Source organism: Chiloscyllium plagiosum, unplaced genomic scaffold (genome assembly GCF_037043375.1).
Source record: "Chiloscyllium plagiosum isolate Xiang-an unplaced genomic scaffold, Cpla_swu_hap1 HiC_scaffold_17, whole genome shotgun sequence".
Taxonomy (NCBI): Eukaryota; Metazoa; Chordata; class Chondrichthyes; order Orectolobiformes; family Hemiscylliidae; genus Chiloscyllium; species Chiloscyllium plagiosum.
The window spans coordinates 4,045,346-4,068,339 of NW_028270155.1; the positions used below are offsets into that span (position 1 = coordinate 4,045,346).

The 22,994-nt window shown below is 43.6% G+C and overlaps 1 protein-coding gene across 8 annotated transcripts in view; it reads right to left on the reverse strand.

The window, feature by feature from the left end:
• Positions 1-22,994, reverse strand: part of LOC122558192 (transcription initiation factor TFIID subunit 4) — a 370,919-nt gene that overhangs the window by 125,894 nt on the left and 222,031 nt on the right. The window lies entirely within an intron of this gene.

Below are 22,994 nucleotides of genomic sequence, written 5' to 3' on the forward strand. Positions count from 1 at the left end.
GAATGAATGAGACAGTTGAATTATAATGAAGGGCTGAGTAAATTGGGTCTGTACTTTCTGCAGTTTCAAAGGATGAGAGTTAATCTCATTGGAACATTGAAGGTTATTAAGGACTTTTCAGGACATACGCTAAGATGTTGTCTCTCCTGGCTGGGCAACAAGGGGAAAATATAATGAGGAGGCACGTTTTCAGGTAAAGGGGACAATTATTTTGGACTGAGTTGAGGAGAAATTTCATCTGTTACAACCAAGGCTGGATGAGTGCACTAGTGCCATTACACCATGGGTCACAACAAAAAATATAAACACTGGCCCAGATACCAATATTCCAATTAAAAACCTTTTCTGTTTGAACAAAATAATCAAACAAAAGTCTTTTTTTTAAATAAACACAATTATTGGTTTGTAAACAAAACAAAATCCATTCAATGAAGATGCAATAATTAACATGCACTGCCAGTAATACAGTTATCCCTCTTTATACCCCCAAAACACACTCATACAGAGACACACAGACTCTCCAGAAAAAGAGAAAAAAGGACAGATTTCCCTGCAGAGACTGATCAAAGAATTATTTTTCTAGAAAGCCAATGGGTTATTCTGGTAGGCAAACAGATAAAGCATTCAGCGAACGAAAATCAATCTTACATACCAGCTTACGTTTACCTCGTGTCTTTGACACACAGCCTGCATTTTAATTTACACCAAGGGCCATTCAGTTCTAACCCTGTGTTTGTTGACTTATATTAGCTCCCAGTTAAGCAACACCTTGATTTTAGAGCTGTTCTTATTATTTCCAAATTCCTCAATTGTCTCACCCTTCCCAATCTCTGTAACTTCTGATATTCCCACAATCTTCTTACATCTCTACCAATTCCAATTCCTGTCTTGAAAACTCTCAATCTTAAGTATTCCATTAACAGTACGTCTGAAAAAGAGTCACATCAAACTCAAAACATTAACTCGGTTTGTCTCTCCACACACGCTGGCAGACTTGCTGAGTTTCTCCAGCACTATCTCTTTGTTAATTCAGACCTCTACCATTCATAGTATTTTGCTTTTGATATAAATGCAATTATTTGTTGTGAATGTGACAGGCGATTTTGCAGAAATGAAAATGAAGTACACAGAAGGGTTAACCAGTATCTGAAGAGAAATAGTTACTTTAGAATAAGTGTCCGTAGATGGTTAGATATGTAGCAAGCAGGAGGAATTTCGGTGGACTGTTTGAGAGTGTACATCCAAGGTAGCTCATGGTTCTTTTTTTAGATTAGGTTCCCTACTGCATGGAAACAGGCTATTCAGCCCCACAAGTCCACACCGACCCACCGAAGAGTAACCCACCCAGACCCATGCCCCTACCCGATATTTACCCCTGACTAATGCACCTAACACTACAGGGTAAAAACAAGGACTGCAGATGCTGGAAGCCAGAGTTTAGATTAGAGTGGTGCTGAAAAAGCAGCATTCGAGGAGCAGGAAAATCGACGTTTCGGGCAAAAGCTCTTCATCAGGAATAGAGGCAGGGTGCCTGCAGAGTGGAGAGATAAATGAGGGGGGATGGGGCTGGGGAGAAAGTAGCATAAAGTACAATAGGTGACTGGGGGTGGGGATGGAGGAGATAGGTCAGAGAGGAGGGTGGGGGAAGGTAGCAAAGAGTACAATGGGTGGATGGGGGTGGGTGGAGCGGATAGGTGGAAAGGAAGATAGGCAGGTAGGACAGATCATGAGGGCATGGCTGAGCTGGAAGGTTGGAGCTGAGGTGAGATGGGGGAAAGGGAAATGAGGAAACTGGTGAAATCCACATTGATGCCCTGGGGTTGAAGTGTTCCGAGGCAGAAGATGAGGCGTTCTTCCTCCAGGCTTCTGGTGGTGAGGGAGCGCGGTGGAGGAGGCCCAGGACCTGTATGTCCTCGGCAGAGTGGGAGAGGGAGTCGAAATGTTGGGCCACGGGGCGGTGGGGTTGATTGGTGCGGGTGTCCCAGAGATGTTCCCTAAAGCGCTCTGCTAGGAGGCGCCCAGTCTCCCCAATGTAGAGGAGACCACATCGGGAGCAACGGATACAATAAATGATATTAGTGGATGTGCAGGTCCATTGCCTATCTTCTTTTCCACCTATCCGCTCCACCCTCCTCTCTGACCTATCACCTCCATCCCCACCCCCACTTACCTATTGTACTCTATGCTACTTTCTCCCCACCCCCACCCCTCTCTCATTTATCTCTCCACTATGCAGGCACCTTGCCTCTATTCCTGATGAAGGGCTTTTGCCCGAAACGTCGATTTTCCTGCTCCTCAGATGCTGCCTGACCTGCTGTGCTTTTCCAGCACCACCAAACACTACAGGCAATTTAGCATGCCCAATTCACCTGATCTGCACATCTTTGAATTGTGGGTTCTGCCACCAAAAAGTTGGAGCAGACCAAACAGATGCATAGAAACAACCAGAAAAGGAAAAGAAGAAAATGCAATTGGGCATGTAGTATGGACGGGAGGCTGTGGGGAGACCTGTAAACAAGTACTCTGAGCTCTATGCAACTGTCAGAAGGAAGTCAGGGAAAAAAAGCACAAAAAGAAATGGCTAGGACACAAGCTTGGGTGTAGGATTTATGGATCCGGTGAAGCCAACCAGGAAATTAATGAGAGGATTATATCTTGGAGGGTGAGCAGCATGTTAAGTGTTTTAATAGCAGTGAGAGTGAAATAAAGACAAAGATGGAAGTGGTCATGAATAACGTCCAAAGTCAAGAGATGTTATAACAGAGAAAATAAAATGAACTCGCTCTCACTAGCAGGAAGAGACAGGCTGAAAGTAATTGCCAAAAATCCAGGGGGAGATTTACTTTTAAATAGAGTAAGTTACAATGATCTGGAAAGCAATGCCTGAAAGGGTGATGGAGACAAAAAAAACTGCAGCTGCTGGAATCCAGACAGGCAGGAGTTTGGAAGAACACAGCAAACCAGGCAGCATCAGGAGGGGGAAAAGGCAAAGTTTCAGGTATAACCCTTCTTCAGGACTGGGGGTGGGTTTAGGAGGAGCTGCAGATAAAGGGGGTGCAGGGACAGGGTGGTGAAGTGGGAATAGGTGAAGGCAGGTGGAGGGTACAACTTGGTTGGTCAGTGGGAGGAATGAATCCTGTTGGTGGCAAGGAGGGGCTGGGAAGGGAGCCGGAGGATGGGAAGGGAAGCTATTTGAAATTGGAGAATTCAATGTTGAGTCATCCGGGCTGTAGGCTGCCCAGACAGATGAGGTGTTGTTCCTCCAATTTCCACTGAGCATCGCAACCAGGGTTGCAGGGGCCGACCAGACCTCCCAGTTACCGCCCATTTAAATTCCTCTTTCCAACATGCCCATCCTTGGCCTCCTCCATTGCCACACTGAACCAAACCGCCCCTCCCCCTCCCTTCCACTCCTCCCAGCCACCAACCGGATTAATTCCTCCCATTTCACCTATCCTCACTTCACCACTATCTGCAGTTCCTCTGAGACCCACCCCCAGTCCTGAAGAAGGGTTACATCTGAAACCTCGACTCCTGCGCTCCTGATGCTGCCTGGCTTGCTGTGTTCTTCCAGCCTCCTGCCTGAAAGGGTGATAGAAGCAAACTTAATAGGCACTTCCAAAAATAAAGTGAATAATTACTTGAAAAGGAGAAATTTCGACAACAATGAGGAAATAACAAGAGGAATTGAGTTCCGGAGTACTGAGGTCATGTTGCAGTTGTATAAGACTCTGGTGCGGCCACATCTGGAGTATTGTGTGCAGTTTTGGTCGCCATACTATAGGAAGGATGTGGAGGCACTGGAACAGGTGCAGAGGAGGTTTACCAGGATGTTGCCTGGTATGGTAGAAAGATCGTATGAGGAAAGGCTGAGGCACTTGGGGTTGTTTTCATTGGAGAAAAGAAGGTTTAGGGGTGACTTGATAGAGGTGTATAAGATGATTAGGGGTTTAGATAGAGTCGACAGTGAGAATCTTTTTCCACGTATGGAGTCAGCTATTACAAGGGGGCATAGCTTTAAATTAAGGTGGGGTAGGTATAGGACAGATGTTAGGGGTAGGTTCTTTACTCAGCGAGTCGTGAGTTCATGGAATGCCCTGCCAGTAGCAGTGGTGGACTCTCCCTCATTATGGGCATTTAAGCGGGCATTGGATAGGCATATGGAGGATAGTGGGCTAGTGTAGGTTAGGTGGGCTTGGATCGGCGCAACATCGAGGGCCGAAGGGCCTGTACTGCGCTGTATTCTTCTATGTTCTATGAACTGGATAACTCTATGTGATGGGCTGAATTGCCTTCGGTGCATACAACTTACTAGGGTAGGGGATAAGGACAACTTAAGAATTCAGAAGATAAGGAAAACTAAAGAATGCAAGATTCTGACCAACATTTATTCAGGGAACAGTTATTATGTCCCTCCATACTGTTATTATGTACACTGGAGCTGCCTCCCTCCATACTGTTATTATGTACACTGGAGCTGCCTCCCTCCATACTGTTATTATGTACACTGGAGCTGCCTCCCTCCATACTGTTATTATGTACACTGGAGCTGCCTCCCTACATACTGTTATTATGTACACTGGAGCTGCCTCCCTCCATACTGTTATTATGTACACTGGAGCTGCCTCCCTCCATACTGTTATTATGTACACTGGAGCTGCCTCCCTCCATACTGTTATTATGTACACTGGAGCTGCCTCCCTCCATACTGTTATTATGTACACTGGAGCTGCCTCCCTCCATACTGTTATTATGTACACTGGAGCTGCCTCCCTCCATACTGTTATTATGTACACTGGAGCTGCCTCCCTACATACTGTTATTATGTACACTGGAGCTGCCTCCCTACATACTGTTATTATGTACACTGGAGCTGCCTCCCTCCATACTGTTATTATGTACACTGGAGCTGCCTCCCTCCATACTGTTATTATGTACACTGGAGCTGCCTCCCTACATACTGTTATTATGTACACTGGAGCTGCCTCCCTCCATACTGTTATTATGTACACTGGAGCTGCCTCCCTACATACTGTTATTATGTACACTGGAGCTGCCTCCCTACATACTGTTATTATGTACACTGGAGCTGCCTCCCTCCATACTGTTATTATGTACACTGGAGCTGCCTCCCTACATACTGTTATTATGTACACTGGAGCTGCCTCCCTACATACTGTTATTATGTACACTGGAGCTGCCTCCCTACATACTGTTATTATGTACACTGGAGCTGCCTCCCTACATACTGTTATTATGTACACTGGAGCTGCCTCCCTCCATACTGTTATTATGTACACTGGAGCTGCCTCCCTCCATACTGTTATTATGTACACTGGAGCTGCCTCCCTCCATACTGTTATTATGTACACTGGAGCTGCCTCCCTACATACTGTTATTATGTACACTGGAGCTGCCTCCCTACATACTGTTATTATGTACACTGGAGCTGCCTCCCTCCATACTGTTATTATGTACACTGGAGCTGCCTCCCTACATACTGTTATTATGTACACTGGAGCTGCGTCCCTACATACTGTTATTATGTACACTGGAGCTGCCTCCCTCCATACTGTTATTATGTACACTGGAGCTGCCTCCCTCCATACTGTTATTATGTACACTGGAGCTGCCTCCCTCCATACTGTTATTATGTACACTGGAGCTGCCTCCCTCCATACTGTTATTATGTACACTGGAGCTGCCTCCCTCCATACTGTTATTATGTACACTGGAGCTGCCTCCCTACATACTGTTATTATGTACACTGGAGCTGCCTCCCTCCATACTGTTATTATGTACACTGGAGCTGCCTCCCTACATACTGTTATTATGTACACTGGAGCTGCCTCCCTACATACTGTTATTATGTACACTTGAGCTGCCTCCCTACATACTGTTATTATGTACACTGGAGCTGCCTCCCTACATACTGTTATTATGTACACTGGAGCTGCCTCCCTCCATACTGTTATTATGTACACTGGAGCTGCCTCCCTCCATACTGTTATTATGTACACTGGAGCTGCCTCCCTCCATACTGTTATTATGTACACTGGAGCTGCCTCCCTCCATACTGTTATTATGTACACTGGAGCTGCCTCCCTCCATACTGTTATTATGTACACTGGAGCTGCCTCCCTCCATACTGTTATTATGTACACTGGAGCTGCCTCCCTACATACTGTTATTATGTACACTGGAGCTGCCTCCCTCCATACTGTTATTATGTACACTGGAGCTGCCTCCCTCCATACTGTTATTATGTACACTGGAGCTGCCTCCCTACATACTGTTATTATGTACACTGGAGCTGCCTCCCTACATACTGTTCTACCCTGCCACCTATCTGAAAGCCTGGGTCAGCAAAGGCAGCTTTATCACTTTTTCTGTTCAAACAAACGCTCCAATACTAGCACAAATGCTTCCATAATATCAGAATAAGCCCTTCAGCCACTATCTCTAAAATCACAATCATCTTCTTGGTTAGGTCTTGCAATTACATTAGGCAAAAGTGAGGATTGCAGATGGTGGCAACCGGAGTTTAGATTAGAGTGATGCCGGAAAAGCACAGCAGGTCAGGCAGCATCCGAGAAGCAGGAAAATTGATGTTTCGGGCAAAGGCCCTTCATCAGGAATGGAGACAGGGAGCCTCCATGGTGGAGAGATGAGTTTTGGGGAGGGGTGGGCAGGGGGGTGTAGCTGGGGAGAAGGTAGCAAAGAGTACAATAGGCAAATGGGGGTGGGGATGGAGGTGATAGGTCAGAGGGGAGGGTGGAGCAGATAGGTGGGGAGGGAGATTGGCAGGTAGGGCAGATCATGAGCACAGTACTGAGCTTGAAGGTTGGAATTGGAGTAAGGTGGGGGGAGGGGAAATGAGGAAACTGGTGAAGTCCACATTGATGCCTTGGGGTTGAAGTTTCCTGAGGCGGAAGATGAGGCGTTCTTCCTCCAGGCATCGGATGGTGAGGGAGTAGCGGTGGAGGAGGCCCAGGACCTCCATGTCCTCGGCTGAGTGGGAGGGGGAGTTGAAATGTTGGGCCACGAGGCGGTGTGGTTGATTGGTGTGGGTGTCCCGGAGATATTCCCTAAAGCGCTCTGTGAGAAGGCGTTCAGTCTCCCCAATGTAGAGGAGACCGCATCGGGAGCAACGGATACAATAAATGATTTTGGTTGATGTGCAGGTGAAACTTTGATGGATGTGGAAGGCTCCTTTGGGGCCTTGGATGGAGGTGAGGGAGGAGGTGTGGGCGCAGGTTTTGCAATTCCTGTGGTGGCAGGGGAGGGTGCCAGGATGGGAGGGTGAGTTGTTGGGGGGTGTGGATCTGACCAGGTAGTCACGGATGGAATGGTCTTCCTGGACGAGGGGGGATAGGACAGTATTGAGGTAGGTGGAGATGAGTTCAGTGGGGCAGGAGCAGGCTGAGACAATGGGTCTGCCGGAGTGGTCAGGCTTGTGGATCTTGGGAAGGAGGTAGAATCGGGTGGTGTGGGGTTCCCAGACTACGAAGTTGGAAGCTGTGGGTGGGAGAATTCCTGAGGTGATGAGGTTCTGTATGGTCTGGGAGATGAAGGTTTGGTGATGGGGAGTGGGGTCATGGTCGGGGGTGGGGGCGGGGCGGTAGGAGGAGGTGTGTACGAGTTGGCGCCTGGCTTCAGCGGGGTAGAGGTCAGTTACATTGTTGAATAGGGCTATGCTTTCGCATTTACTGGAATCTCAGCTTTTACAAGTTTAGGCTTATTGGCTTCTGGCTGCTCCGAATGCAAATGAAGAACTTTTTTTGTTGAGATTTAGATTACGAGTGAAAATAACTTTCTTACTGCCCTGCAAGCTAGATTGGTTTGGGATAGCAAGCGGCTCACCACTTGTTCCAAATGATGAACACACATTAAAATGAGCTATCACAAGGCATAATTTCCAGAAACTAAAAGGGTAATTTAGTACAATGTCCCACAGAGGGTTTGGTCGTCGGCTGGACAGGGGAACATAATATGGTGGACCTTCTTAAAAACAGGCAACGAGTAACTCTTACTGGCCAGTACGAGAGACATTCCATTACATACTGCACTCAGTGACAATTTGGAAAAATGTGATAAAGTGCAACTTGCTAAGACCAGAGATTAGAGATTTGATTCTTCACATGCCACAACTTCCAAATAGTGGGGAGAGAGCAGAAAGGCAGGCTAAGGAGAGCAGGAGGGTGAGCTAGCTTGGTGGGGTGGAGCAGGACAGGAGGGACAAACGAGGGAGTAAAGAGACAGTCTACAATTAGCCTCATTTTTCGAGGCTTGGGAAAGGAGATTTCACCCAGTGACCTAGACTACATAGTGTGTATGATGCTCAGTATGTTGCTTAGTTCTTATGCACTAACTCACTGCCTCAGAACACACAGTGAGATTGGAGACTTGGCTATGAACTGCCTGCCAGCAACAATTTGGACAGGGAGGGAACTAAAACAAAATGATGATTCTAGAACATAGAACAGTACAGCACAGAACAGGCCCTTCAGCCCACGATGTTGTCCCGACCATTGATCCTCGTGTATGCACCCTCAAATTTCTGTGACCATATGCATGTCCAGCAGTCTCTTAAATGTCCCCAATGACCTTGCTTCCACAACTGCTGCTGGCAACGCATTCCATGCTCTTACAACTCTCTGTGTAAAGAACCTGCCTCTGACATCCCCTCTATACTTTCCTCCAACCAGCTTAAAACTATGACCCCTCGTGTTAGCCATTTCTGCCCTGGGAAATAGTCTCACCATGTTCCCACTCTGGTAACAATACCACTAATAACAATACCACTAACAGTACAACATGTGGATTAGGAGATTTCCACTTCCTGCTTTCTTGCACTCCCAGCATTTGCTAATGGGACCAGACACAGTGGTGTATGAAAGGATCACATTCAGAACTGCTGTGCAGACATCATGCAGTGCATCTTCTCTTATCCGCCAGACTAACTGAGTCAGAGTGTCAGTCAGAGCTATGGCCCACTTAGATATTTACATCCAGCTGCTTGCTTTGTAAATGTCACTTGCCTATATTGGAATCTTTGAAAAGAACCAAATCAATCATGACTGTGGCGTGTTTCTTCACAGTCCTTCGCTGCAAACTCAAATGGCAATGATCAGTGTCCTGTTATTACCTTCACTCACGATAACACAGATAATACTGCCAGTTCATAAAGTATACTAATTAACAACTAAAACTATTACATAAAAATCATATTCATACTTGGTGACTTGCTTACTGCAAATCCTGACCAGATTCTGAAGGCCTGGTACAGTCACAGTGCATTAACCTGGATGAGTGAATTGCCCAGCTTTGGTTCTGTACTGTTCTACTCTGAGAACCGGGAATTGCATTAATCATTTAATTAATCACATCACTCCTAACCAAGCTGGAAATAAATCTCAAAAATTCTGTCCAAGTTTCAGAGATCAATGTCATACATTTTCCTCTCTTCATTCCTTCTTCCATTATGACCCTCTTTTCAGAATCACGTCTGCCTTTTGACCCCACTTACACTAGTAGCCACTACTACATATTTTTAGTGTTATTAGTCAGTAAAAGCAAAGAAAGAACATATGGTTTTATACTTGGACATAAACACATTGGAATATCTAGATTAAAACATGCACTTTGTTATGAATCAGGATAGACCGCTCCCCCCAAAACATTTTAAGAAGATTGCCTAGACCCTAACTTTTCTTATTTTAAAGACGATGTGTAGTGGATATTCCAGGTGTAATGCAGCTGGTCAACCCACTTGGCTTTCAGTAAAACAGAATTTATTTAAACACTGCAGTTGAAACACAAACAAAAGAAAGTGGAATTTAGAATATCTCAACTATTGGAAAATTTCACTGACCCATTACAGTAACTTAGCTAATTAACTGTTCCAATATGGTAATATCCCCCATTTACCCTTGGCAAAAAGGTAAATTCAAACATAGATTCTACAGGCAGGAGGGAACAACTTCCAGAGAGAGATTTCAGAGAACGTCAGAGGAATCCTTTACTGAAGTTAAAAAACTGAACTGGGAGAATTGGCTGCTCCCCTTCCATTTTTGAACTTGACTCTTCAGCATCTCTGCCTTCAGGACCTGTCTTCAAAAAAACCAAGGACAAAATAACCTTTTAAAATGGCAGCACCGTCACACCTGTGTGTGAGCCCTGCTTCACCTGAGAACAGCATTTACAGAAGGTCAACTAGCATTTCAAGAAAATGTGCCTTGCTCTTCCTGCTGACCTATTAAAATGTTCTCCATCCAACAATTTAATGCCTCCCTTCTTATTTTGGTCTTCTTTTGTATCGGTAAGCAGCCAATCTGTACCTCATTCTCTATCAGTACTACTCCTGGAATAAGCCACCATCAAGGTTTACTCCATTGCTTCACCCACATGGCAATTCCCCTGTGGGGAAAGACAGGGCCATTCACAACTCATCAGGCATAGCAGCTCAGTGGTTAGTACTGCTGCCCCAGAGTGCCAGCGAGCCAGGTTCAATTCAGCCTGAGGTGACTGTTTGGAGTTTGCACGTTCTCCCATAGTCTGTGTCGGTTTCTGCTGGGTGCTGCTGATGTTTCACAAATCCACAGTAGTCATCAACAGACAACACTGAATAATCAGCAATTATCCTGCATTGCAGGGTGCTGGATGCGGGATGGACATTACCAGAACACTCAGGTAGTTTTGAGCTCTTCTTCATAATCATATCACAGTACCTTCAACCTCCACCTGTACTTGGGAATAGGGACTCAGTATCACCTGAGAAACAGCATACCACCTCTGACAACTCAGCACTCCTTCTGTAACTGGAGTTAGCCTGGATTATGTAATCTTCCAGCTTTTAACTCAGAGCTAAGTGTGTTTCTAAATGGAAATCAAAGAAGAAAATCCCAGTTACCCTTAATAATATCTGTTTTGAGAGATCATGCAAGGAGGCAGTTTCCAAACTCCATCATTTATGCACCAAATTACAGTGATATAGAATGTGCTATCTCAAAGGGAGATGGACATCGGCTTAATACCAACTTTCAAAAGGCAATTATATAAATGCTTGGAGAGGAAAGCAATTTAAGGCTGTGAAGGAGCAAGGGGAAAGCAGGACTAATTGTAAACAGAGATAGCAGAGTCATGATGGGCTGATTGACTTCTACTGATAGAATAGCAGCAAGTGAGGACTGCCAATGCTGGAGATCAGAGTCAAAAAGTGCGGTGCTAGAAAAGCACAGCCAATCAGGCAGCATCCGAGGAGCCAGGAGAATCGATGTTTTGAGCAGAAGACCTTCATCAGGATATTCTACTGATAGAACATTAATCAATGAAATTCAAAAATATATTCCATCATACTTTACAGTATGGTGTTTTTTTGAGAATGGGACTGAGAAGGAACAAGATCTGGTTTATGGAATAGCATATTGTGGGCGGCACGGTGGCACAGTGGTTAGCACTGCTGCCTCTCAGCGCCAGAGACCCGGGTTCAATTCCCGCCTCAGGCGACTGACTGTGTGGAGTTTGCATGTTCTCCCCGTGCCTGCCCGGGTTTCCTCCGGGTGCTCCGGTTTCCTCCCACAGTCCAAAGATGTGCAGATCAGGTGAATTGACCATGCTAAATTGCCCCTAGTGTTAGGTAAGGGGTAAATGTAGGGGTATGGGTGGGTTGCGCTTCGGCGGGGCGGTGTGGACTTGTTGGGCCGAAGGGCCTGTTTCCATACTGTAAGTAATCTAATCTAATCTAATATGAAGAAATGGGAGAAAAGATGGTTATAGCCTATATGTAAACTCAATAAAAATAAAATATTTCAAATTTAACTGTTGATAACAAATACAAACAGGTCAGGGAATTAACTCCCAGTCCACTTCACTCTCTTTCTTTTAAGAACAGCTCGAAATGGTGGTGTTTAGAACTGGCCTTCTCCCATGCCCTTTAAGAAGCAGGTATCAATGGTGACTGAGGCTTTCTTCATTTACAAAGGTCAAGGAGCAGTGGCGAGCCTGTGAGCAGTCATTTAAAATTCGATTGATCCCTATTTGTAGTCAGGCCAAACAGCGTAAAAGACATTTCAGCTATGTTGTAATTGCAAAGGCTGCAAGGCAACAGTAAATATAAGTGCACACATCTAAGATGTGTAGATGTTTGCACTTAGATTCCAGGCACCTTCAGTACCGTCATTTTTCTGTCGGTGAAGAGAAACCACAATCAGTAAAGCATCGTACATGCAAATGGGAGTGGGATAGCTAATATATGAGCATTGGCAAAATAAAATAGAATTCCACGTTTGAGTGAAACAAAATTATGATTTGGTTTTTTTGTAAAATGTTTTGCACTGTGGGGAGGGTGACAAGAGGTTCAAATATTGTTATCCAAAACTGAATGCCTTTTCCTTCCCTTACCAGCAACATTATTCACTTCTGTAGGTGTTGGCCCTTGCCTGGACATTCTTCCACAGTGAGTGGTTTATCCCATTACACAGCACAGTGGGATATTCAGTCCATCGGATTTGCACTGCTCTGTCAGAGTAATACAGTTAGCCCCCATATTCCTGCGACATTCTCTCCTTCAATTATTTATCAAATTCCCTTTTGAAGGTTGTGATTGAATCTGCTACATTAACTACCTTATGAGGCAATGAATTCCACATCCCAACAATTGATTGTCAATAAAGGTATTTACACTCACTGTGGAGAAAGTGAGGTCTGCAGATGCTGGAGATCAAAGTTGAAACTTTATTGCTGGAACAGCACAGCAGGTCAGGCAGCATCCAGGGAACAGGAGATTCGACGTTTCGGGCACAGGCCCTTCTTCAGGGCCTGTGCCCGAAACGTCGAATCTCCTGTTCCCTGGATGCTGCCTGACCTGCTGTGCTGTTCCAGCAATAAAGTTTCAACTTTATACTCACTGTACCTTTTTCTAAATATTTTAAATCTATGTCCATTGGTATTCAGACATTGGAAAACCTTACTCCACATAGGTATTTACCATTTCAAAAACACCAAGTTTTTCACACCTCTCTCAAATTTCCTCTTATCTTCATTGCTCCAAGGAAATCTACTTCAATTTCTATAGCTTTGGGACTATGTTGAATCATTCAAACTCAACTATGTTGAAGGTGCTACATATATTCAAGAAATTAATTGGTACAGATTTAGATTTAGATTTTATTGACACATGTACTCAAGTGCAGGCAGACAGGAGTACAGTAAAAAGTAGATAATGTCGCCACACATGGCGCCACCTTAGGTACCAAATGACCTAGATACAAAAAAAGCTTAAGTACAAAGCAGTAAGAGAAACGAGAGGTAAAAATGCGAAGCATTTATTTCATAAAATAATAGAATTTACATTGAACTCTTAATAGTTTAAACTAGGAAAATAAAGGAATAAGCTAAAAGTTCAGCTGTCAATATCTAGTTTTTGATTCCCTTACCCCTTATTCCACTTATCTCGCTCTCCAGGACACATCAGTTGTCTGTTCTTGAAGTTGCCACCACAGATACTGGCGTTGCTGCTGTAACTGGCACCTCTCTACTTTCCCCCGAGAACATGCTCAGACAGGATCTACTCGCATGCCGAGCTGAGACACAGCCATGAACTACCGAGAGACTGACCGATACACTGCTGAGAAACCAGCCTGAGAGCCGGAAAGATACCAGGCTTAGGACCCGCCACGAGCTGCTGAGAGACCAGGCCCAGGACCCACCACAAGCTGTTGGGTGACTAGGCTGAGAAAGGCCCCACTGCCAAGAGACCAGGCCTGGGAATCACTGAGAGACTAAAGGGGGACAAAAGAGAAAGAAACAGAAGGAGCAGAGGTACTTCAGTTGAAGCATCCAACTCCACCGCCATTTTGAATAGAAGTAGAAGACAGGAGAAACTAGGCGTAAGTGAGATATTAGATAGGTATATGGAAACACTTGAAGGTGACAACTCTGAACATTGAACAGGAGTACAATCCTATAATTATACCTCTTCCATTCTGTTTATTACCAACCAAGATTCCAGGATTTGTAAAACACGTACAAAATGATTTAGAGAGATGTGTCCCCATGGGACTACAGCAAAGCTCACCTCAACCTTTAGGGATAAGCGCAATATTTAGGCACTACATATTCCAGTTAACAAATGCTTACTATTGCTTGCAGCACTTGGACGGCCTTTTTTTGGAAAAGAGCACCACATAGCTTGGATACGGGCTACAGTTACTAGAATAGCCAGTCACCCTGAATACAGTGGGTGGATTAATGCCTAATGGGAGTGAGATGAAAACTCAGCCAGTCATACATGTTAGATGACATAGAAGAGACCTTTTAGGCCCATCAAGTCTATGCTATCCTATCAACACTAATCTCACCTTCCAGCATTTGGCCCATAGCCTTGAAATATTATGACATTTCAAGTGTTCATCAATGTATTTTTTAAAGGGTCTGATGTTTCCTAGCTCTACTGCCTTCACAAACAGTGTATCCCAGATTCTCACCACCCTCTGGAGTAAAATTGTTTGAAATCCCTTTTATTCATCCCGCCCTTTGTCTTAAATGATGCCTCCTTGTAACTGACCCTTCAATTAAGGGGAACAGCTACTTCCTATCCATTCTGTCCATGTCCATATTTCCTTTTTTATCATTTACATATTAGAAACAATAAGGGGCCCAGCACTGATCCCTGAGGTACACACTGTACACCAGGCTTCAGTCACACAAACGGCCTTCTGGTACCACCACAAAGGGAATTATGGATCCTAAAAGCTTAAATCGCTATTTTAATAAAAAAAACTTTAACCCTGAATTACATCCAGGAGACAACCACCTAAGCAATGACTGCATCATTCATAACCCCATGCACATTTAGAGAGTCACAACTCCACAACTCAAAATCCCATGTTCAGAGTCATAACTACCTAAATTGAAATGCTGTGGATATTCAAAGAGCCACAACTCCCCAAGTCAAAATGCTGGGCAATCTTTGATTCTGAGTCAGAAGATTCTGCTGTCTGTTAGGGGATTATCACTCAATCCAGACTGACATTCAGTTCTGTAAAGGGCATCTTTCTAATGAGACATTAAACCGAGATCCTATCAGCCCCTTTCAGGAGAATGTAAAGTTGCACTATTTGAAGAAGTGCCAGGATAAACACTGCTGTGTCCAGACAATATTTATCCCTCAAACAGCACATAAAACAGGTTTAGTCACTATCTCATTTTGTGGCTTGCTTATTTTGTCAGTCTAAAAATCACAATGCAAGAGTGCACAGAACACATCACCCATTATGGAGCCATTGTGAATGAGAAATCAATTACATTCAATAGAAGAAGATTAGATGAAGATTAAAGTTTTCACATGTTCATGAAAGTGAAAATCCTTAATGACAAAGGGATGCAGAAAAACTGAAACAAGCAAATTGCTCCCTACGTAAATGGGGTTGAAGCCCAGAGCACAGAAATTAAATTTAAAAATAGAATTAAAGTAATAAATTTAGGGGAACATTATAAAACAAAAAGAGAAATTGGAAAGGCATGAAAATGTTCAGTATACTCATCACTGTTGGTAGTCCTTCAGTTCAAGGAGGACATCTACACACAAGTCATTGGCTTTTGCTGTAGGTCTTTGTGTAATTCACCAGGCTGATTCTCAACACAGCTGCCTGACCTGCTCCACATTTTATAGACTCTAACCTTCCAGCATCTGCAGTCCTCACTATCTTCAAGATAGACACTAGTCTATGTACTCTCATGGAAGTTGCAGTAGGGACATTTCTGATGGAAGGTCTTTTGTGCCTCTAACATGTCACTGATACAGAGTCCAGATTTCACTGCAGCATATGAGAGTGGAACGTCAATTGCTATGTGCACCAGAAGAAAGCGTTTTCCATGCAGATGATATTTAATGCTGACACCTAAGAACAATTGATCTTTGATAAGGTGAACAGATAGATCTTAAACAGTTAAAGGGCTATCACATTTCTTGACCCCAATTCAGATTTTGAAAATATCTGAATGGAAGGTAACTTCCATTCAAGACAGTTGCAGTCAGATCACCATGAAGCAAATGCTGGATTGTGATTAAGTTTCTTAGGCAGCCAAAACTTTTGGAGTATAATGCACACGGTTTTTGGATTTACTGAGTCAAATGTTTTGGTCACGCTCATGAATGCAATGGAGGGCTCTGCAGTTCTTCTTAAAACTTTTCTTGGAGTTATTTGGCAATAAAGACCATGTTGGAAGTTTCATTGCATTTTTGCTTCTCAATTGTCTGACTGCTTATTGCAGCCCTCCCATGAATGGTGATTCACTCATGGATTCTACTACAGGATACTGGGGGCAAACCTGGAGAGTATCAGATGCCACGTGGATTCCTAGTTAAGGAGTTTTCTAAAACATTGGTTCCAACATCGATGAATAGTCTTGTTATTTTTAAGAAAAACACCATTCTGTAATTAAAGGGTTTTTTTAATCCAATTGACTTGGACTTAAAAGCTTTGCATGTCATGATGGTCAGCATATGTCTCAGGCACTCTCTTCCAACCATATGTCCTTTATCTTTCACATTTGTCTTTGTGTTAGCTTTGAGCATTGGAATGCAACCTGATCAACTTATGTCCTTGGGGAGTTCTTCTAACAATGAAGGCTTCTCATTTATTTTCTAGTAGGTCATAGATTTCATTGAACCAATAAAACATGAGATCTTGCGGCACAGTGGTAGCATCCCACCTATGTGCCTGAAGCTCCTAGTTTGAGTCCCAGCTCGTGAATGGATGGTCCTGAAAGGTATATCATAACACAGCCAAACTGGTTGATTATCAATCTGTAAATCCTTCTAATATGCCCATAACAAGAAATAAGAGTAGGAGAGGTTTCTGGTCAAAGAGAACAATGTTGTAGCTGCAGCACAACAGCCTCCTTGCATTAAAATACTCAGAATCTTGCTATGAGCAAGTGTCAACTTCACTCCAAGCAGCCACCACATACATTGAACCAGTCCTGACAATGATGATGTGAAAACCTAATGGTCGGGGCACAGGAGTCTTGTACAGCTGATTTTATTCAATTCCACATGATTTCAGTTGGACATAAAAAGCACTTCCAGCTTGGTCACTTGTGTTGGGAATTCCTCAGTTTGGTCAAGCTGCTTTGCAGCTCTTCTTCCTTTTTTTTTACTCGCTCGTTGGATTTGGATGTCACTGGCTGGGCCAGCATTTATTGCCCATCCCTACCTGCCCCTTGAAAAGATAGTGGCGAGCTGCCTTCTTGAACCGCTACAGTCCATGTCATGTAGATACACCCACAATGTCATTCAGAAGGGATTTCCAAGATTTTGACCCAGCAACACTGAACACATGGCCATACACTTCCAAGTCAGGATGGTGAACAGCTTGGAGGGGAACATGTAGGGAATAGTGTTCTCATGTATTTGCTGCCCTTATCCTTTGAGATGGAAATAGTTGTTAGCGTGAAAGATGCTGTCGAACGATCTTTGGTGACTTTCTGCAGTGCATCTTGTAGATAGTACACACTGCTGCAACTGAGCATCAGGGGTGGAGGGAGTGGATGTTTGTGGATGTGGTGCCAATCAAGCGGGCTGCTTTGTTCTGGATAGTGTCAAGCTTCTTGAGCTGCACCCATCCAGGCAAACTAAACATCTTGTAGATGATGGGCAGGCTTTTGTGCTTTGATATGTCCTATTATTAGGTGGATGTCCATCACTGATCAAAAATAGCAACGATCTACTCAGCTGGACTCAATATCCTAAATTAATTTGAGTGGTTCAGACATTGTTGGTTTGAACAGTGAAGATACCAACGTTTAAGTCTAGGACACTTCTGGTGGCTTTGTACTTGTCCCTCTGACAGAAAAGGATATTTGTCATACTAAGGTCACACTGAGCATACCTTGTTTGCAGAGTTCCAAAGAAGAATACTTGAACTTGAAATATTAACCTCTGATTCTCTCTCCATAGATGCTGCCAGATGTGCTCAGTTACTCCAGCACTTCCTGTTTTTTTGTCAGTTGGAGATGTTATTTGCACTAGCTTTATTAATACTGTTTTTTCCAATACTTCCATTGTAGATATCGGAGTGAGAGCCAGTCTAGCATTAAAGTATCCCAGAGGATGCATGCGCAGAGTCAGCCATGGTGATGGAGGAGCGTTGTCTCCCTCTGCTCTGGGATCGTTAACAGTTCAGCCGGATGATGAGGCCCTCTGGATCTGGAGATTGGGCCCAGAGGCTTCAGAAACATGATGGGAATCATCCCATCTTTCACCTGCTGATTGGAGGCAGCGGCAGCAGCAACAGAGGCTACTCCTCCTGTCGATCAGTGACGGCTGCAGCAGCAACAAAAGGGTCCCCTCCTGTTTTTTAAATTCTAGTTTTGTATTTTTCATTTTAAGATGGCACCATGGAATGGCGACTTTGTCCACTTTTCACTGTACTCCTGCATCCGTGTACTTGAGTACAGGTGACAATAAAATCCAGTCCCAAACCTAATTCTAAGGATGACTCTTATTTATTTTGGAATAGCAGTGAGGAATTCAACAAATTCAGCATGGAACTTTTTCCTCACATCCTCATCAAGACCAACCATTGAGGGAAATGCATTAATGATAGGCACATATGTACTTGTGATGGTGGAATACTGGTGATGGCTGAACGGCAGTTCTCTCATTTATAAAAGTGGTTAGCCTGGTAGTACATTCAACATTCTACTCCAGTCGGTGAAACCAACTCTGCAGACAACAAGAGTTGTTGTCCTTCTGCTACTGCTCTGTAGAAAGACATGTACAGTGCCACGTTGTGACTTTTCTTGCTGCTGAGAAGAACATCATCTCAGAAGTTGCCAGGGCATGAATGTTCATCTTTCCTTCTATTTTTCTTTGTGAATAGAATGGAATTAAGTCATACGAGTCAAAGGAGGTTACAGTACACAGCAACAGTCGCATTGTACAAACTTTCTGTGCTGCTGCTGTTTGATACGGATCAGCACTTTAAACTCGGTGTTATAAGTGAAAAATTTATTTAATTAAAACTTTTGACTAAACAGTACACTGCCTGGTGATGAAGCAATGTAGCATGCCCCAGGATCACAGAATCAGCTGCATTCACCACCAAGGGCAACATTCCTGCAAATAATTCACAGCCTCAGAAGTATGAACAAGGGTTAGCTGTCTCAACTTGGTGCCGAATATAATCAGGCCATGGGCAATATCCAGTGTACTGGGAATCATCAGTTGGTCACAGGGCTGATTGACCAGACTTCAGGGCTCAATACCAAATGAGATCAGCCTCATGTTCAGCAATGTTGCTGGTCACAATGAATTAAGGGAGGCACTGAGAATTTCAAAGCATAACCAAACTATGCAGAAGATCAGAAAGCTGATAGATGTTCTTAAGTATGTCAAAACCTTTGCCCACTTGCTGACATGCCTTTGAAACAAAAAGTTTCCTTCAATTTATTGGGTCTCCTCTTGCACTGAATGATGCAGGAAGAGATAAATACAGGTGCAGATGTTATGGTGAATGAATCATGCCACACAAACACATGTACAGACTGAATGTCACATATGAAAAGAAAGCAGACATGTATACATGAGAGAGGACTGAAAATGCGCGACAAAGTGCAAGCTAAACAAGAAACTAATGACATAATGCACAGACACAGGGGTCACAGATCAGCATTGCTGTGAGATACAAAGGCCATTACTGCTGCCATTACCAGTGGCCCACTAAGAGACTAAGAGAACAGGGGAGCTTATAATGCTCAATTTCTGGGCCTAAAAATATCTACTAAAGTATAGTAGTGGTCTCACTCAGAGCATGAGGCTTCATGCCATTCCCAGTTAAGTATGTAATAATGTGAGAGCCGCTGCGAAATACTTGAGGAGTAGCAATGGCTTTGTGTACTGAACTTGTCAAGATTTTACTTTTGATTTAAACAATAATTATTTCTTGGTCCACAATGAAGGTGACAGCTGGACTGCACTGACAGCAAATAAAGTGCCAAACAAAACAGGCAAAGTTGTTGCTGAGCAATCTGAATTCTCTAGTTACCAGTCGAAGGCTCTGTTAACACGTCAGAAGTCACACGACACCAGGTTATAGTCCAACAGGTTTATTTCAAATCACAAGCTTTCAGAGCACTGCTCCTTCACCAGGCAAAGTCCTCCACATCATCTGTTAACACATGTTTACTCGTGATATGAACAATACACTCTCAGTCAAGTACTGGGAAAGCAGTGTGAAGAGTTTTTGGATATCTTGAATGATATGAGGAGGTTTTAAATAAAAACAACTTCTTTCTTTTAATGTTCTCAAAGTTCATGCTCTCAAACCATTTGAAATAATGATGTGGAGGTGCCGGTGTTGGACTGGGTTGAACAAGGTCAAAAATCACCAGGTTATAGTCCAATAGGTTTATTTAAAAACACTAGCTTTTAGAGCGTTCCCTCCAGCCTCCTTCCCCCTCCACAGTCCTGACGAAGGGTTAAGTCCAAAACATCGACTCTCTTGCTCCTCAGACACTGCCTGACCTGCTGTGCTTTTTCCAGTGCTACACTTTACCTACTCTGACTTCTCCAGCATCTGCAGTCCTTACTATCTCCTTCGTTCGGCATTAGCCAAAGTGCAGGAAGCAAATATTATCATGCACTGCTGTCTGCTGAGCCACGAGAAAGTAGATTCAGGTGGATATTTTATACTGCAAATCTTTCTGCCATTGGTCCTCAGCTGTTACTATGCAGCATGACGACTTTAATTACATGGGGTGGAGTCAGGGAAGGGGTAATACTGGTGGCTGAAGAGGTCATTGAATCAAAATAGACTTGAGTTGAAATAATCCTCCCCTAGTAGCTTGCCTGTTGCAATGACCTTTGCTCAAGACTGGGAACCAAGAATGGTGAGTTGGTTGAAGAATAACTGTGATGATCTGCGTTGTCACTACCTTTTCAAGGGCAATAAGAATTGGCCTAACCAGCGACACCTAGATCCATGAATGAGTTAAAAAATACTAAAAGCTTAGGATCTTGCATGCATTATTTGGTTGCTGTAACTGTAAATTATTTAATGTGCTGTCAGTTACTTCGTTTATTGTCATGTGTTGCAGCTGTACAGGACTTTGGTTAGGCCACAGTTGGAGTACTGTGTGCAGTTCTGGTCGCCTCACTTTAGGAAAGATGTGGAAGCTTTGGAGAGGGTGCAGAGAAGATTTACCAGGATGTTGCCTGGAATGGAGAGGAAGTCGTACGAGGATAGGTTGAGAGTTCTCGGCCTTTTCTCGTTGGAACGGCGAAGGATGAGGGGTGACTTGATAGAGGTTTATAAGATGATCAGAGGAATAGATAGAGTAGACAGTCAGAAACTTTTTCCCCGGGTACAACAGAGTGTTACAAGGGGACATAAATTTAAGGTGAAGGGTGGGAGGTATAGGGGAGATGTCAGGGGTGGGTTCTTTACCCAGAGAGTGGTGGGGGCATGGAATGCGCTGCCCGTGGGAGTGGTAGAGTCGGAATCATTGGCGACCTTTAAGCGGCATTTGGATAGGTACATGGATGGGTACTTAATCTAGGTTAGAAGTTCGGCACAACATCGTGGGCCGAAGGGCCTGTTCTGTGCTGTATTGTTCTATGTTCTATGTGTGTGTCTGATGTGCTTCTGAAATACATAAATGGTGCTAAAGAAATGAAAGCAATTTAAAAGGAAAACAATTTTGTTAAAATATACTTCTAAACATCAGCAGATAATTCACAGCTTCTCTGTTTGTGGGTGCAATCTCCTTCACTCATGAGTACAAACACTAACTATGACCAGTGTCGAATCGTACACAAGAGATAGCATGCAGCGGAGAACTGGAAGAGTAGCTGAACCAAATGGTCTTGTTCTCTTTTCTAAATGTGCATGGTAAAGAAATTAAACTGAAGCAACAGATCCTCAGAACATACCAAAGCATTATCCAGGCATGAAATTACTTTGAAGTGCTGCTGCTGTTTCTTTTGCAGACATATGCAGCAGCCAATTTACCGATTATGTCACTGAACCAGTAATTGAGAGACTTGAACTAATAACCAGACAAAGTATTCAAATTCCAATTTGGCAGTTTGACAACTGCACGAAAATATCTTGAGCCAAAAAGTGGCCAAATAGTTTTCAGATTGTCATAAAAACCAAACTAGTTCACTAACATTCTTTTGGGAAGGAAACCTGCCATCCTTTGCCAGTTTGGAGCTATGGACCTATGTGTATACCAACTTGGTTGGTTTAACAGGTCACTGAAGTGGCCCATAAGCAGCTCTGTTGTATCAAAACAACAACACGTGGTTGAAGTAAAACATCCACCACTATCCTCTCAGGCCACGTGATGTGCACAAGACACCTGCTTGATTGAGCAAAGTGTTCTTTAGAATTACAAGCTCACACACACATGAAGATTACTGACAAAACCAAAAACACTTTAAAAAACCATTTTGAGTGGGTAATGCCTTGAATTTTGTTATCTGTTCATTGGATGCGGTTGTTGCTGACAGTATTTACTCACCATTGCTATGTAACTGAGTGGCTTGTGAAGGCATTGAAGAAGCAGTTAACAGTCACGCTCATTGTTTAGCATAATTTTTGAAGGTATCTATTTACAATACCACCACATTCTCAAGGATAATTAAGGCTGGGAAATATATCCAGGCCGAACTAAAGTCATTCATAACGCCTGAGTGATTAAAAAAAATGAATCGAGTGTTCTCTTCAGTGCTGTGTTACATATCAGCCTAGGATTTGTGCACCCACTTCCCAAAGAAGTGGGTGAATTTTGACACTTACGGAAAGGCCCAAACACATTATGCAGGAATTCAGCAAGATAGAGGGAAGGAAATGACATACGTCAGGTAATACACTTCAAAGTTATGGCTTTTAGGTTTAAAACATAAGCCGTATAAGAGTTTAGTTAGGCCATATTTGGAGTATTGTGCACAGTTCAGATCCCCACAATACAGGAAGGATGTGGAG